At 55.5% G+C, this 17,293-nt stretch overlaps 2 non-coding genes across 2 annotated transcripts; both read left to right on the top strand.

Annotated features, from left to right (window-relative positions):
- Positions 1 to 6,276: 6,276 nt before the first annotated feature.
- Positions 6,277 to 6,358, top strand: TRNAS-UGA. Its single transcript has one exon. It is a non-coding gene; the product is annotated as a tRNA-Ser (tRNA).
- A 1,225-nt stretch (positions 6,359 to 7,583) lies between these two features.
- TRNAF-GAA lies at positions 7,584 to 7,656 on the top strand. Its single transcript has one exon. It is a non-coding gene; the product is annotated as a tRNA-Phe (tRNA).
- The last annotated feature ends 9,637 nt before the right edge of the window (positions 7,657 to 17,293 follow it).

Here is a 17,293-nt window from a genome sequence, read left to right as displayed (position 1 = left end):
CTTGCTTCCTAGAACGAATGCTCCTTGAGTGGGGTGAACCACAGGGAGTAGCTCAAACCTCCAAAGTGCCTGGCCAGGGGCAGGACATTAGCACAGCAAGGGAGGGGTGTGGCAGTGACATCACCAAGGCCTTTTGCAGGACCTCAGACTATTGGTCAAAGGTGGTGGGGAGGTGGTGACCTCACAGAGAGATGCTGACATCAGCCAGGCAGGACAGGGGCGAGGGGCCAGGGAAACCTCAGAGACCCCTGTGGCTTTGCTTCAGCAAGTCTCCTTCTCCAGGTCTCTCTTTGAGGACTGAGAGAGTATTCGGGTTCACGTACGTGAGTGCCAGGGGGAGCCTCTTTTGAGTTTTCTCCTTCCCTTTGCCTGATTTTACTAGAAAACAGCCGTCCCAGTTTAGAAGGTAAGAGCCTCCTCGAGGTTTGAAACCTGTTCAGTCTGATCCATCTGGTGACAGTTGAATTCTAGGCATGGAAAACACAAGCTTAATGAGGCAGAATTTTATTCCGCACCTGGGATTTTGTCCCTTAGAATCACTGGGGACATTAGGGTTTGTCCTTTTTGTTTCACCTTTTCCTCCATCCATCCCTCCCTCCTTTCTGTTCCTCTCTTGTTTCTTTTGTCCTTTCTCCTGTTCCCCTCCCAACACCAGGAGAGAGGGGTGTGTGTGTGTCTATATGTGTGTGTATGTGTGTTGCAGGGGAGGGCTCTGCAGCTCCCACTGTGGGAGGTCCACCCAAAAATGTGGGGCTGAAATAGTGCTCAGGCAGTGATCCCCACCGGTGACCTGGGCCATCCTTTGGGCTCTCTGGTGAGAACCCTTAGCCTCTAGTCCTCAGTCTCTACCCTGATTGGCTGAGCAGGGGGTTATTGACAGGGAGGAGACTCAGGTCCCTGTTGTTCTCTTTTAAGACCAAGGAAATAAGTCAGAACCAGTTCTATGTTTGATGAATTTTGCTGCTTCTCTGCATTAATTGTCTCTGAGCAGTTCATGATTCTCTCTAACATTGCAGTTCTCAAATACTTGCTGAATAATTACAGTGCACTGTTGTTGGTCTGGAGCTCATCTGAGAGGACTTTATTCAGGTCATTCAATGGATGAAATTCTAGATCTGATGGTTAGTTTGAAAATCAAGGCTCTTGGGTCCTATTCCCAACTCTGCCACTCGCTGGCTGTGTGACCTAAGACAAGTCAATTATCCTTTCTCAGCCTTAGCTTCTCCCTCTTTCAAGTAGGGATAATAATGATCTGCTCCTACCTACCTCACGGTGGGTGGGGATCCATTGGAGAGTGTCACTAGGAGTAGTGCATAATATGCGGTGTCCTATCACATTTACTCAGAGCAGATTATGACATAATAGAATAGCTGAAATAGTCTATTTGATTTGTTATTTTTTATTTTGAAATTGTTAAGAGCAGCAACGACTTAGCTCAGACTGAAGCATCTTATCTAATGTTTGAGATCTAAGTGTCTCCTCTTTGTGTGCGACGAGACAATTTAACACACTGTGACAAACAGGAGATGCTTTTGCTTTGCAACAAAATATTTTTGCAAAGAACTTTCATCCCACTTGTTTTGATTTCGAGAAACAAACTGGTTTAGCCTGAAAGGGATTTTCTGACAGAAATAGTTTCAATGAAATTTCCCCACTATCTCGATTCCTGGCCACTATCCCTGCCTCTGGGGATTTGTTGTCAGTTGGAACAGGAGTCAGGACCGGTGGCTTCTCTTTCTGGCTCTGCCACCGCCTTGCTGTGTAGGCCCTTGGGAAGGTCACTTCCCTTCTCTGCACCTCAGGCTTCTCCCCAACTGTCCAATGGGAACAGGGACAATTCTTGAACTCTGGGCAGTTGTGAGCCTGAGTGAGATAAGGGGTGTTAAAGCCCTCTGTGAAGGAGAAAGGGGAGTTTCACGGTGTTTAGCACCAAGGAATTTTAAAGTTTGCTCAGATGTCTAGTCTGTGGAAACAAGAAATGGTCAGGGCCAAAGTTTTTAACTGCCTTTTCTAAAGCCCATTCAGGGATGTGAGTCCCTGTCTCTTAGGTACCTGGGGTTCTTTGCCAGCAGCAGAGAAGAGGTTCCTGCCTCCATTTTTGTGGCCTTAAAAATCCAGGCATTGTGCCCCAGTTCTTGTCTCAGATCCCTGAAAAAGAACATCTTCCCATCCATGAACAAGACAGAGCCCATCTTTGAAAGGGGAACAAAGGGACCCCTGGGACTTACAGACTAGCTAGCCTCATTTCCACAGCTGGGAAGATACTGGAATACATTCTTAAACAATCAGTTTGTCAGCAGCACCTACAGGACACTTTGGTTCTTAGGACAAGTGAGCATGGATTTGTCAAGAACAAATGATTTCAAACAAATCCTCTTTCCTTCTTCGGCAGGGTTCCGAGCCTAGTGGAGGTGGGTAAACAGTAGATGGGATCTATCTCGGTGTTACTAAGGCTTTTGACACAGTCCCGTAGGACATTCTCACAAGCAAAGGAGGGAAATGCGGTCTAGATGCCATCAGTGTCATGTGGGTGCAGAGCTGGTTGAAAGCCCAGACTCCAAGCGCCCTTCTCCATGTCTGGCTGTCCAATGGAGAGGGTGCACCTAGTGGGTCCGGCAGGGATCGGTCCGGGGTCCGGTACTATTCAATATTTTCATGAATGATTTGGAAGATGGAGTGGAGAACATGCTTCTAAAATTTGCAACTGACACCAAGCACTTTGGAGCACAGGATTGGAATTCAAAACGCCCTTAACAAATTGAAGACTTGGTCTTCTTGAGCCTAACTCCATGGCTGGGCCCCTCTCTCTAGACTGGGCTGAAGTGAAACCCCAGAGCCAAACACTCCCCCTCCTGGGCCGTGCGCTCCACCCTTGAATGGTCAGATGCTGCTTAGCGCTGTCACAGCAACTTTGGCTGGGGGATTCTCCCAGCACTCTCCACTAGCGGGAAAGTACTAAATCCCCAGCAATGGAACCCAGGAGTCCTAACTCCCAATCCCCTGGTCCAGTCACTCCAGCAGAGCACACTCCCTCTCAAAGGCAGGGGGAGCGGCCATGAGGGCTGCTTGTAATTGCCAGCTGTGGGAGGGAGTGAGCAGCAGTGGTTAGCAAAGGGGCCTGGAGAGAAGGACTGCTGGGTCCCACCCATCCTTCTGACACTTGGTGTGACCCTGAGCCAGTAGCTTCCCCTCCCCAGGCCTGTTTCTCATCAGTGGGGTTGGAGTCGCAGTCCCGACAGCCCAGGGGGGTTGGGAGGCTCCAGGAAGGTGTGTAAAGTGCTGGGATTTCAGGATCCTGGAGGCGCTGTCACCCCCGCACTAGGGTGATGTTCTACACCCCCTGCTGCTGGTCAAGTTTCTCCTTTCCCTGGCAATGAGACAGACTCTTGTTTTCCCAGCCAGCCGATCACCCGGTGTCATCACCCTGGCTGCTGGCTGGGCAGGGTAACTCCTCAGGTCACCCCCCCCCACCCTCCAGCCTGCCTTGGGCTTGGAGAGTGAGGAGAAGGACGAGGGATGACCCTGAACATCCTCCATCCATCGCTCCGTCACCAGAGCAAGTGAGTGGCATTAGGGTTCCTCGGTGGTGTCCCCTGTCTGTCTGGGCAGAGGCAGAAAGAGGGGGAGAGAATCTCTCCCAAAGGAGATTGGATTTGCAAACAGCCCCCAGGAGCCCCTCGCTCTCAGACTGGGGAGGTGCTTCTCCAGAGCCGTCTCCAGTGTGTTTGGCAAGGTCCCAGCAATGGGGCTCCCAGCCCTTCCCTTGTGGGAGACTGTTCCCCAGGCTGAGAGTCTCTGAGCTGGGCCAGACCCGGGGAGCTGCTGAGCATGGAAATCAATGGGAACCGAGGGGGCCCTGGCCTTGCTATGCCGAGGACTTTGAAGTGGGAATGGTTTCCCAGGAGAAGTCAGGACACCTGGGTTCTGTTCCTTCTCTAGCCTGGGCGGGGTTGTGGGGAGGTGTGAGTGTGTCCTGGGCTGGCAGGAGGAGCTGCTTGTTCAAAGTGACCGATGGTCTTTGTGACTGACCCCAGTGCTCGAAAGGACGAGACTCCCCGGTTCTTGCAGCCCCAGGGAGGAGGAGGGGGAACGTTGAGGGGGAGCAAATCATGCAATGAACTCCTGCCAATGTGTGTAGCTTGCACTCCCTGCACCCCTGTGGGGGGAGGAGGAGCTGCTCTGGCTGGGGCAGGGATGGGGAGAGACCAAACAGGCTGGTTAGTGAGAGGCTGCCCTGACCCCAGACTCCCAGGCTCCTTAGGATGTTCAGGAAGAAGGCTCTGCCAGTGGCCCCAGAGCCTGAGGGAAGCAGCTGCCATCTTCCCCAGGAGCGGAGCGGCCCCTCCGTCCCCACTGGCGGGGAAGGAGCTCCCGGCCGGACCAGGAGGTGGAAGTTCCCAGCCTTCTGGAAGAGGAAACCTGCTCCCAGCGCAGGCGCTGAGGTGGGAGAGGCACCGGCCAGGCCAAAATGGGCAGCAGCGGCCCCAGGAGCCCAGCACCCATTTCTAGCAGGAGGCATCGCCCTGCCCGGTCAGTGGGACCTTCCAGCCTTCCCAGGGCAGGAGGTGGAGGATCCCTCTCCCAGCCCCAGCAGCTCGGCCCGCTCCCCTTGGGACAGCAGCAGCGCCTGGGACTCGGACAGCAGTGAGGCCGACAGATGCTTCTGCTTTGTTCCAGGTGAGGAGCCAGGCTGGGCTCAGGGAGGGATGAGGAGGGGGCTGTGAACACCCCAGGCCCAGGCCCTCGAGCAGTGCTATGGGGGTGGGTCCCCAGCTCAGGTGTCTGGCCTGAGCCACTGAACCCCACTGTCACTAGATGCTGCCACTGTAATCCTTGGTGCTCCATTGGGTGGGGGGTGGGAGGCACCTCCCAGGGAGTCCAGGACAGTGGGGCGGGGGGGTCTCTTTGCTATGGGCTCCTGAAGGAGTTGGGGGCTGACGACACTGAGGCTACTTGGAATCAAATACATTTGAGATACAAATACATAGCCCATATTCATAACTTCAGCTACAAAAATGGTTCACACATACAGCCAGCATCATTATAACCAGCCAATCATAACCTTGTCCTAGACACCTCACACGCCAACCTTTGCACAATATTTGCTGCACATATATAACAGTGGTGGCAACAATGATCTCTACGGTCCCAGTTCATATTAATAACGTCACAGCAGGCTATAGAGACGTGGGAGGGAGGCGTCTTCCAGCCGGTGTGTCTCCTCCGTTTCTCCCTTGTCGCTTGGGCCGAGGTGGGAAGGGAGCGAAACGTGCCCGGCTGAAGGTTTTGTGCTCGGCCTTGAGGATTAAGCCCGACCCCCCGGCATGGCTAGGTCGGGGTTGTCCTGGGCTCTGTGGGGGGAGGTCTCAGCTGGGAGAAGGGGCAGACGAGGGGATTTTGTCTCTGATATATAAGGGCTTTGTCAGCAGGAAGCTGTAGGTCACATGCTGGGGGTGACAGTGGGGTTTGAGCTGGGGCAGCAGCAGCAGGGGAGCAACGTGTGTGTGTGTGGGGGGGTCACTTGGTAAAAATGAACCTGCCAAGCTGCTCCCTCTGCTGGAGCAAAAGCCTCTCATTTATCTCCTCAACTCCCCTCCATGAAAATCTCCACCCCTCCCCCGGCGCTGAGGGACCCCCTCACTCCCATGGAGATTTGTAATTGTTCTGACTCTTCCTTGGCCTTGTCCAAATAGTTTTTCCAGAAAAATGATCAAGGACATTTCAAAAGAGAAAAACAAACCAAACCAGAGAAAGCCCCACCACACCCAGTTTGGGGCTGAATTTTTCTAATGTAATTTTGAGACAATAAAACTCACCCCTCTATTGGCCAGAAACCAAAGCTAGACCTCCCCTGCCGTCGCTGTGACTGCTGCGACCGAGCCACCAATGCGCTGACTCCTCTTGTGAGACATTTCTCTGCACAATACTGCTGCTATTCCAGTTACTGACTCCAGGAAACATTTTCCTTAGCCTGGCTCCATGTGTCACTGGTTTCTATAGCAAAAGCCAGTCCCTGGCCCTGTGGTCCAGACATCCTCATTCACATCAAGCTTCAAGTTGAGAATCATTTCCCGTTCCTGCTCTGTGGGAGGGGAGACTTTTAATCGCGCTCTCTGTGCGACTGCACATGGCTAAACAAAGGGAACGAACCCCCAATCCCCCCTGTGCTTTGGGAGCCAGGTTTGCGGTGGGAATTCTGTAGTTCAGATGACTTCACGCCTGGGCATTGGGATTCTTTACCAGTTTCTCTGGCATTCAGGCAGTTTTGTGCTCACAGCTGTGATGGCTGAGTGGTTAAGGCGTTGGAGTTGAAATCCAATAGGGTTCCCCTGCGCAGGTTCAAATCCTGCTCACAGCGAGGCCTGTGTTTTAGCCAGTCCCTCACCCGGGCAATACCTCTGTCCAACCCCCTGAGACACTCTCAATTCTCTCCCCACCCCAAGTAAATCCTGTTCTGCTCCTTTCATAGAGATCCCTGGGACACCCCCTCACCCTGTGTCCCTGAGGTGTCAGGCAAACTCTCAGCCCCTGAAGCCTCTGCCACTCACCTGGTGCCCCATAGATCAGCCATAGCCCTGGTTCTGCTCCTCTCTCTAGAGTGTGACAGGAGCCAAGTCAGCGACTCCATGGGAGCTACGGGGCTGCAGAACCAACAGAGAAAAAATAGGTGCTCAGCGCCCACTGGCAGCCAGCTCCATCCCCAACCCACTACAGGCCTTGCCAACAAGCTCCTCCTCTTCCCCTTCAGCGCCTCCCACCTGCCAGTGATCAGCTGTTCAGTGGGGTGCAGGAGGCACTGGGCGGGGAGAGGGAGGAGCAGGGAGAGGAAGAGGTGGGGGAGGGAGAGGAATGGGGTAGGAAGGTGCAGGCTGGGAAGAGATTGGACAGGGGTGGGAGCTTGGGGGAAGGGGTGGAGTGGGGGCAGGGCCTTGGAAGGAAGGGGAGGAGTTGTTGCGGGTGGCCCTGATGGGAAGCACCAACTCTCACAGTGACAATACAACTGACCAGCCTTGCGGGGGAGGCTGAGGGAGATCCACACTCACCAGGTCTCTTCTCTCCCCCACGGTGAGCCAGACACTGCTCTCCCCTGGCTCTCACTCTAGCAGCTGGACGCCAAGGAGCCATTTCCCCACAGGAAGTGCATCGAGTGCCCCTGTGGTGCTGGGGGGGCTGGCGCCGCTGCTGCCTGTGGGGCTGGCAGGGGGGCTGATGTCTGCACAGACTCTCAGCTGCCAGGCCGGAGGGGGCACTTGGGACCTTACCAGACTGGCTCAGTGAAGATGGGGAGTTGACAGAGCAATACAGACGCTCTCCAGAGCATGGAGCAGCAGCCGCCCATGCAGCCAGGCAATGAGCATTTCCCACAGCCTGGAGCCGAGGGGGAGGCGGCAGCTGCTGTTCCAGCTCCTCGGGGACAGGCCCTGTCAGCCAACAGCCACTTCTTACTCCCCACAGCTAAGGGCGTCGGGTTCCTCCGGTGGGGGTGTGGAGCAGCCGTTCGTTTTCCTGTCCTTTTTGTGTGCAACTGCTGACAAACACATCCCAGACAGAGAAGCAACAGGCCAAAATACTTCAATGCAGCTGCCAAAGTAGCTCAGTTGGGAGAGCGTTAGACTGAAGATCTAAAGGTCCCTGGTTCAATCCTGGGCTTTGGCAGACCATTTCATCCCTCTTTGTGCAGGGGTGGCTTGTTTTCTGGGAGCACAGCAGTGCCTGCCCCAAGGTGAGTCCCTGAGCTTGGGCTCTGCAGTAGGAAAACATAGAATGGACTTCTGCCCCTAGTTGGCCCACCTGACCTTTAACAAGGAGAGATGGGAGCTGTCTTTCCCAACATGGCAGGGAGAGAGTGGGGCAGGGTGACCCTCAGGAATGGTGCCAGAGGGCTGCTGGGCAGTGACAGGCAGGGATTGGGGATGGAAGCTCCTCTGTGCAGCTGAGCAAGGGCAGTACCAGGGAAGGGGCATCTGTAAAAGTGACCCAGCAACAACCTCTCCTCCTCTTGGCAAACTCCCATGCCAAACACCCACTGAAGGTCAACAGCATGTGGGGCGGCTGCTGATGCTCTGTGGCCAAGGTAACAAGATGGTAGGAAAGCAGGGCCAGCTCCCATGGTAGGGCCTCTTACCGTTCCCACTCTCCATGCTCACTTTTGCAGTGGGACAGGAGATTTTACCCCAAGAGGCTTTTCCCCAGCTGGCGAGAAGCAGAGAAACACCCAGGCTTCGAAGACGCTATGTAGCAAGTACCCTCCAGCAAGGGACAGGCGCACACGCTAGCCTGGGCAGCCACCCACTTTCTTTGGCAAGTCAGGAAGGGCAAAGGCGAGACTGGAAGCACCTGGGGCTCATGCCCCAGCCTTTGTGACGCCCACCCCCCAACTCCTTCCCGGGGCTCTACCTGAAGCCAGAGCATTGGCCTGAGCGGCCAAGAAGAGGTTCCAGCCCTGAAGGGAGCAGGACGTTCAGCACAACAGTAAAACTGCAGCAACAGAACCACCAAAGGACTCGACCCCTCAATCTTCTGATCCACACTCAGACGCCTTATTCATTAGGTCACATGGGAAAAGGCTACTCCAAGCACTTCTTTGGAAAAGGCGGATATTGTTCTTCTCAGGTCATCTGCTGAGGGGGGCCGAGACTCTTTGGGCACAAGAAGTCGAGTTCCCAGTGACACGTGAGACTTAATTCTCTGGAGCCAGGTGCAGGGTTTTGGCAGGGAGGCTCAGGCATGGGGGATTGGGGTGCAGCGGACGGACCGGCTGTCTAGGTGCGGAGATTTAGTTGCACTGAGGCACAGGAGGGAGGAGGAGGAGGAATCCTGCTGACAGGCAGTGGCTGTGCAGAAAAAGGGGAGGGGTTCCTGAGACTTTTTTGGCCTCTCTTTTGCCTGCCTGCTCACTCTTGTGGTGAACGGTGAAGCTGTTTCTTACCAAGCCCAGGTAGCTCAGTTGGTAGCGCATCAGGCTCTTAATCTGAGGGCCTGAGTTCAAGCCCTTGTTTGGGCGCTCAGCTTTTAAGTTGCCAGGAGCCAAATGATTCCTCATTCTGTCCACCAGCCACATGCGGATTCCCAGAAGCCTTGGCCATTTCCTGGAGAGGTTCCTTTCCTCAGGAATCAGGAGAGAGGCCACATCCACAGGAGCAGGTGTAGAAAGCGCAGTCTCTGGCTGCCAGGAAGTGCTGTGCCAACATTGTGTTCTCTACAATGGCGCTTAGATCAGGATAATTTACGTGGTCAGCCCCTCTGCCCAGGCAGCTCCCCCAGCCTGACACACACACACAGCCCCTGCACCCAGCCCACCCCAGGGCTCCTCAGCCCAGAGGGGAGCCCCCCGGCTGAGTGGGGAATCAGAACCCCCCGAAATTACCCTGGGACCAGCATGATCTGCCTCCGCCCTGCCCTGCCCTGCTCTGCTCTGCTCTGCTCTGCTCTGCATGTATTCGGAGTGAGTCAGTTTCCCTGTCCCAACATATACCCCCCCATGTGTCTCTTCTCCTCCCCAGGTCCCTCTAAACCAGCCCATTTCCCCTGCACCCCAGGCTGGGTCTCTGCCAACCCCCTTCTCCCCTCCTGCCCCCAATATCTCCCTGCCCCTACAGGTCTATAGGGCTGGATCCCTCCCTCCCCCCTTCTCCCCTCAGTTCCCACCTCTGGGGGTCCAAGGAGATGGGTCTCTCCTCCCTCCATCCCCTCTCCTGCCCCCCCATATCCTGCTGCCTCTAGTGCTCTATGGAGCTGGCTCTTTCCCCCCATCTCCCCTCATCCTCTTCCCCAATATCTCCCTGCCCCAGGCTGTGACGTGCTATGACGTGTGGTGGGGCTGTGATGTGTGCTGGGGCCAGGGCCGGCTCTAGGGTTTTTGCTGCTCCAAGCAGCAGGAAAAAAAAATCTGCGCCACTTTCTTCTTCGGCAGCAATTCGGTGACAGGTCCTTTCCTCCAAGAGGGACCGAGGGACCCACTGCTGAATTGCTGCCAAAGAGCCCGATGTGCCGCCCCTTCCCCTGGGCTGCCCCAATCACCTGCTTGCTGAGCTGGTGCCTGGAGCCGGCCCTGGCTGCGGCTGTGACGGGCTGTGACCTGCTCACTCCCTGAGGGCAACTCACTCACTTGAAACCAGCAGGACAGAAGGTGTCACGTGTCCATGGGCGGGGCTATGCAGATGAGCAGTGTCTGGCGGTAGGACGGGGAGCAGCGAGAGGAACCGAAGGAGCCCGGCGGAGAAAATTCTCTGCGTGTGGACAGAATCCCACCAGTTTTCTCTGTGTTGGGGGGGGGGGGCAGATTTCATGATGTCACAGTCCTTGGGGGAGGGGTTTGAATCATAACTCCAAAGTCGGAGAACAACTCCCCCCACTTCTGCTCAGTCTCCACTAGGGGGCTGGGCTGGGATCACTAGGGAGGGAAGCACTGGCAAAAAACAGTCTCCCCTATGGAACCCAGGAGTCCTGGCCCCCAGTCCCCCTGCTCTAGACCCCCTCCACTCCCAGAGCCAGGGATAGAACCCAGGGGTCCTGGTGCCCAGCTCCCTCCCTGCTCTGACCACTAGACCCCACTCCCCTCCCAGGGTGGTGCAGGGGTCACTGGGTCTGTGTCCCAGCTCTGCTAAGGGCCGTGACTGATTTCCCCAAAGTGCTTCCTTCTGAATCCAGCACATCTGCCCTTTCCCCGTTCGCTGCCCACCCCCGTGTGGGGGCACCAGCACTGTGCCGGGTCGTGATGGGAAATTGTCCAAGCTGGCCCAGGAGAGACACGTGTGTCCTGCTGCCCCCTGCTGGTGGGGCTGAGCCCCGCTCTGTGTGTGTTTGTGTGTGTGTGTGTGTGACACTGTTTGTAGCAATGTGTTGCTGGGCTAACCAGTAGGAAATGGCTTTGCAGGATTTTGTATTCTGCAGCCAGTGACACACACACAAAGGGACTCACACAATCCCAAGAACACTCACACACAACACACTCAGAGGGACATGCTAGCCCAACCCCCAAAGAGAGAAACAATCACCGCCCCCCCCCCACACACCATAATATTCACAATTGTGCTCAGAGACACAACTGCACGCAGTTCACTCTCACTGCTCCAAATACAAGGACCTCCTGCCCCACACAGCCTGTGCCGAGGCCTGTGGAACTCACTGCCACTGCACAGCTACCAATGAGAATGATCCCCTCATGCTGGATCATCTGCTTGGCCCCCTGCCCCCTCTCGGGGTGCGCTGTGCGGCGTGGCTGGGGATTGTGCAATGGCCCAGCACCAGGCAACACAGAACGGACACCACACGCCCTGCCCCACCTCACCTGAGCTGCTCTCCAGGTGCATTGGAGCCCAGTGCCCTGCACCTGGGCCCTCCTGCCCCACAGGGGGTGAGCTGCAGCCCCACCACACTCCACAGAGGGGAGAAAGGTCAGGCCAGCCAGCCCTTGTAAGATGGGGAAATCACCACTGGGGTCGACGGTATGGGGGCTGTGACATATAGAGAAACGGTTGTCGCGCCGGCAGAGGGCAGCAGAGCATGCACACACACACAATTGCAAACATACATGAACACATGCATGAATCCAGCCACATACACACACACACAATTGCTAATATACACAAACACCTGCACAAATCCAGCCAACACCAACACAAGCCTGGGAGCCAGGGGAGCAGAGCAGGCTGGGGCTGGGTCACTCCACTTCCCGCAGGAAGTAGCCAGCCCCCCTGGTCCCACGGTGGCCTGGGACCAGCCCCCCTCTGCTTCCCTCCACAGAGACCTGGGGCCCCAGCCTGCTCTGCTCCCCTGGCTCCCAAGCTTGGGGGAGGGGGAACCGCCCCACAGCACTCGCCGGCGGCGTGGCTGGGAGCCAGGGGAGTGGACCAGGCTGGGGCTGGGTCACTCCACTTACCAGGCAGTGAGTGCAGGGGCGGGGGCCATGGGGAAGAGCTGGGCAGCCCCCCCTGCAGCAGCTCCCCACCCCAGCTCACCTCCGCTCCGCCTTCTCCCCTGAGCTCGCCGGCGCCGCTCCACTTCTCCCGCCTCCCAGGCTTGCGGTGCCAATCAGCTGTTTAGTGCGGCAAGCCTGGGAGGGGAGGAGAATCAGAGCGGGGGCGGCGTGCTCAGGGGAGAAGACGGAGCAGAGGTGAGTTGGGACACGGAGTGGTTCCCCTGCGTGCCCCTCCCATTACTTGCTGCAGGCAGCCCCCCCCACATCCCCATCATGCCCCAGCTCACCTCCACTCCCCCGCCTCCCCTGAGTGCGATTTTTAGTGCCCCCAACCACTTGGCACCCTGGGCGGCCGACTAGTTCGCCTAGTGGTTGCAGCGGCCCTGGCCACTGCCTGTCAGCAGGATTCCTCCTCCTCCTCAGTGAGACTAAATCTCCACACCTAGACAGCCGGTCCATCCGCTGCACCCCAGTCCCCCATGCCTGAGCCTCCCTGCCAAAGCCCTGCACCTGGCTCCAGAGAATTAAGTCTCACATCTCACTGGGAACTCGACTTCTTGTGCCCAGAGAGTCTCGGCCCCCCTCAGTAGCTGACCTGAGAAACAGTGTCTGCAAAAGCAGCAAAGAGTCGTGTGGCACCTCACAGACTAACAGACGTATTGGAGCATGAGCTTTCGTGGGTGAATCCCCCCTTCGTCGGATGTGTCAGTGTCGCCTTTCCCAAAGAAGTGCCTGGAGGGCCTTTTACTGTGTGACCACGTGGCCTAATGGATAAGGCATCTGACTTCAGATCAGGCGATTGAGGGTTCGAGTCCCTTTGTGGTTGTGCTTGTGCAGTTTTACCTTTGGGCTGCAAGTCCTGCTCCCTTCAGGGCTGGAACCTCTTCTTGGCGGCTCAGGCCAATGCTCTGGCTTCAGCTAGAGCCCCGGGAAGGAGTTGGGGGGTGGGTGTCACAAAGGCTGGGGCATGAGCCCGAGGTGCTTCCAGTCTCGCCTTTGCCATTCCTGACTTGCCAAAGAAAATGGGCGGCTGCCCGGGCTAGAGTGTGGAGCAGTTTCCCTCTTCCAAGTGTGCGCCTGTCCCTATGCTGGAGGGGGGTTGCTACATAGCGCCTTGGGAGCCTGGGTGTTTCTCTGCTTCTTGCCAGCTGGGGAAAAGCTTCTTGGGGTAAAATCTCCTGCCCCACTGCCCAAGTGAGCACCGTGAGTGGGAATGGTAAGAGGCCCCACCAGGGGGGCTGGCCCTGCTTTCCTACCGTCTTCTGATGTTGGCCAAAAAGCATTAGCAGCCGCCCCGCATGCTGGTCTGTGGGTGGTTTTCAGTGGGTGTTCGGCATGCCAGGGAGCAGGGAGCAGCCTGGCTGGGCGTCTCTGTGGCTGTCTGCTGGCCACGCATAGGCATGGTTCTCCCCTCCTCTTACCCTACCCTTGGCTTTTAAGCCTTCCCTTGGAGCTGTCAGCACCAGCCACCTCTGTCCTAGGTGCCCAGAGGAGGAGAGGTGCTGGGCTCCAGCCTGGGACTCTGCCTCCCTCCTGCCTTTCCCTGACTATGAAACCTGGCCTTGACACTCCTTTCTTCAAGTGCCATGTGGGCAAGAGGAAAAGTGTGGTAGAAAGCACAAGGGCCAAACTTGTGGGCATCAGAAATCCCAAACACCCAGTCAAACCATAGCCACTTCTAGACCCCATTCCAACCAAAGACCTGGCTCCAGTGGGTATGAATCACTCAGCACAAGGTAAACAGCTCATTCTTATACAGCTGGAGACAGGAAAGCACTTGGATCTCCAGGGATTTACCACAAGGTTCCACTGAGATTTGAACTCAGATTTCAGCATACCAACCATTACACCATGGGACCAGCTTGTGCTAGTTTCTCTGAACATTGGTGATCCTATCATAGGATACCAGGGTTAGGAGGGACCTCAGGAGGTATCTAGTCCAACCCTCTGCTCAAAGCAGGGCCAATCCACAGACAGATTTTTATCCTAGATCCCTAAATGGCCCTCTCAAGGACTGAGCTCACAGACCTGGGTTTAGCAGGCCAATACTCAAACCACTGAGCTCTCCCTCCCTCACTCACTCGCTCACAGGGCCAGCTTATGTAAGGGGACTGTTGGCCCTTTACTAAAACTGAGTGGGGTTTTTTTAGGTTGGCTAGTTCCCAGTTCCAATAGAAGGGGGAAGGGTCAATGGGAAATCAGGACCCTGATACTGACAGGCCCCTGGGGCAATGGTCACCAACTGGTAGGGAACAAGTGAGAATTTGTTAATGAGTAAAATTCCTGGTGAAAATTGGCAAAGCTGTGGAGAGTTTGAAAAGTTCCAGTGAATTTACACATGAAGATACAAACAGAGAGAAAGAGAACATCACAGACTGCACAGGCCCACACAGACATAACAGAAACCAAACCCACACAGCACACAGAGCCATATACACATAAGGGAAAGCCACACAAAACAGAACAAATCCACACCAAAAATACAGCAAAAGCCCACAACAGGAAAGCACAAAAACCACATACCAAAAGAATACTTAGCAAAGAACAATCTGCATGCAAAAGTCATACACACACCCACGGACACACACACACACACACACAAAACTATGCAAGGCATCCACAAAAATTACACAGAACCCACATGCACATCAACACAACAGACAAAAACCACACCGACATACCGAAAGCCAGGCAGGGTTTGAGTCTCACAGCGCAGAGGGTGAGCACACAGGTGGTTTGGGGAGCAAAGACTGAGGGGGAGTCGGGGGCAGTGCTCTGGGCTCTGCCTGACCCCTCCTGACACAGGCGGCTGGTGGAGAGCAGAGCCTGGTAGATCTGTGGAATCTGCCCTGCTCTCTGTAAAGCAAGGGGACCTCGGTGTCTTCTGAGCTGCAATTGTATTTTCTGCAGGGCAAAACGATTGGCAGAAGCCATTTGCTTAAAGGAAGCTAGTGCTGCAGGTGAGGTTTGAATTCACAACCTCATCATGACTCCACTCAACACTGCTACTAGACAGCCTGTGCACTAACCCATTGCACCTTTGCTTCCTGACTGTGGGTCTTTTCTCCTTAATTCATGGGTGGATTAGTGGAGTGTGGGGGTCGCATTAGCTAAAACAAATCCATATTAAAGGCTGCAGGATGGCAGCAGCAGAGGTGGGGAGTCTCCTTCCATGTGATAGAGCTGGTTCCCCCTTCCGTTGCTCAGGGGAAGGTTGGTGCTTTGAGCCCACCCGGTGCTGGAACATCCCATGGGTGAGATTAACGGGACTCTTGGGAAGGGAAGGGAAGGGAAGGGAGGGGAAGTCTTTTCTATCCCTGCCTAGCTCCATTGGTCTCCTGTGGCCCTTTCGGCTCCCTGCTCCCCTGTTGGGGAGATGCAGAGACAAGCCCCCATCTGGGTGAGTCACCGAGAGGCTGTGTCCCATGGAGTGTGTGGGGGAGAGGGGTAGGGGTGGGATGGGGCTCAAGGGGAGAAGGTTCTGTGTGACAGTGTGGGGGGGAGGGGGAGGGTGTGTTCCTTAGGATAGAAATGATGGAAAACACAGGGGCAGTGACAGTGAAGCCCCGTGTCTGAGTGTTATGACCCTGTGTGGTGCCACCGTTCACCTTCCCCTCCTATGGGCTCAGCTTTCATTGAATCCAGCATTTTTTCACCTGTCCTCACCACACAGGTGTCCCACATGCCTCAGCTACCGAGTGTCCCTCTTAGAGACGCCGAGGACTGGGACTGATTTCAGCTGCTGGACAGCTCTGCTAGGTCTTTATTCATTTGCACAGGAAAATGCTGAGAGTTTAAATTCATTTCAACCCCCCGCCCCCATTCAGAGAACTCCTGAACATACTGGAGATGGGTCTGGAAATCGATTTTCATTCGAAAAAGTTTTTAAAGGGAATCATTTGGCTTGGAAGTAGGAACCTATTACCCTGCAGGGAAACATTCACCCACTGAGCTACCCTCACAACAGAGAGTGTCATGTATAGCCCAGAGCAGGACCAGTTTTTAACCTGGGGGTTAGTAAACTTTATCTCTGTACAAACACCACAGCTTACAAACTCCCCACCCCCGCTCTGTGTCACCAGAGCACAACAACAACTCTCCTTGGAGCACACACAGCTCCCCAGCTCCCTGCCCATCAGTCTCTCCAGCATTGCTCCAATCCCTTAAAGCAGGGTCTAAACCTCCATTTACCTTAGGGCCAGGGCCAGTTCTGCCAGTGGGCCAATAATGTCACTCATACCGCCCAGAACACGCCCCCCAAAACTCTTCCCCTCACCTGCCTAAGGCTCTAGAAGGGAGTTTGGGTGGGGGGAGGAGGTCTAGGGTGCAGGCCCTGGGTTGGCGCTGGGGATGGGCATTCAGGAGGGGTGCAGAGTCTGGGAGGGAGTTTGGGGCTGGGGGTGGGAGGAGGGTGCAGGCTCTGTGAGGGAGTTGGGGGTGGGAGTGAGTATATGAGGAGGAGGTGGGGGTGCAGGCTCAGGAAGGGGGTCAGGGATGCAGCACTTACCGGAGGCTCCAAGGCGGAGTGGGCTGGGGGGCCTCCGTGTGCTGCTGCCCCCAGGCATCACCCCCACAGCGTCCCATTGGCCACAGGGGTGATCAGGCAGAGGCAGTGCGCGGAGGCACAGCCCCACCCTGCCCTGCCATGGGGAGGGGCCGGCAGCCACTGGAGCGAGCAGGCAGACGCTGCTCAGCTCCGCTGCACTGATATGGCCCCTGGGGGGGAGCGCTTGGGAGCAGCAGGTGGGGCCAAGGGAGTGACCTGGTCCCAAAACTGCTGGAGCCCCACGAGCAAGACCTGGGAACCAGGACTGCCAGCCAGACAAACACCTTTAAGAGGAGGCGTCCCTCTCCCTGTCAAAATCTGATCTTCCTCCTTCAGTTCAGTGACAGCCTGAATCGTTCCTTATCCCGGCAGAGCCAGAGGACTGAAAGCAGCAACATCAAACCCCTGTGTAGCTCTCAGGAATGGACATAAACACTCCCTGGTATCTGAGGAGATGTTTAGCTTTGCCCTTAGTCAACTACAAGGCCAAAGGGAAAGGAGGTGGCACCAGGCATAAAGAGTGAAACACAACACATCATAGTTATGCCCATGGTGGCTGCAAAATCTTTTGATGTACTTCTTCTTATCAGCAGTGTATTGTTTTCTCTGGCATCCAGGCCTTGACCAAGAAATTTGTACCTTGATAAAATAATCGACTGCCCCTGGTGAAGGCAATGGACTTGACACCCACTGGGGTGTCCCTACACAGGTACAAGTACTAACAACAGTGGCTGCCTTTTAGCCATAGATTTTAATCAGGGCAATAAATTGAAACAACCCCCTGTTAAATCATTTCTCAGCCCGAGTCCTTCACCCACATTCCATAG

The sequence above is a fragment of the Mauremys reevesii genome, linkage group 17 (assembly GCF_016161935.1).
Source record: "Mauremys reevesii isolate NIE-2019 linkage group 17, ASM1616193v1, whole genome shotgun sequence".
Taxonomy (NCBI): domain Eukaryota; kingdom Metazoa; phylum Chordata; order Testudines; family Geoemydidae; genus Mauremys; species Mauremys reevesii.
The sequence above is the reverse complement of the archived record's forward strand: the minus strand, read 5'-3'. Positions and strand labels throughout refer to the sequence as shown.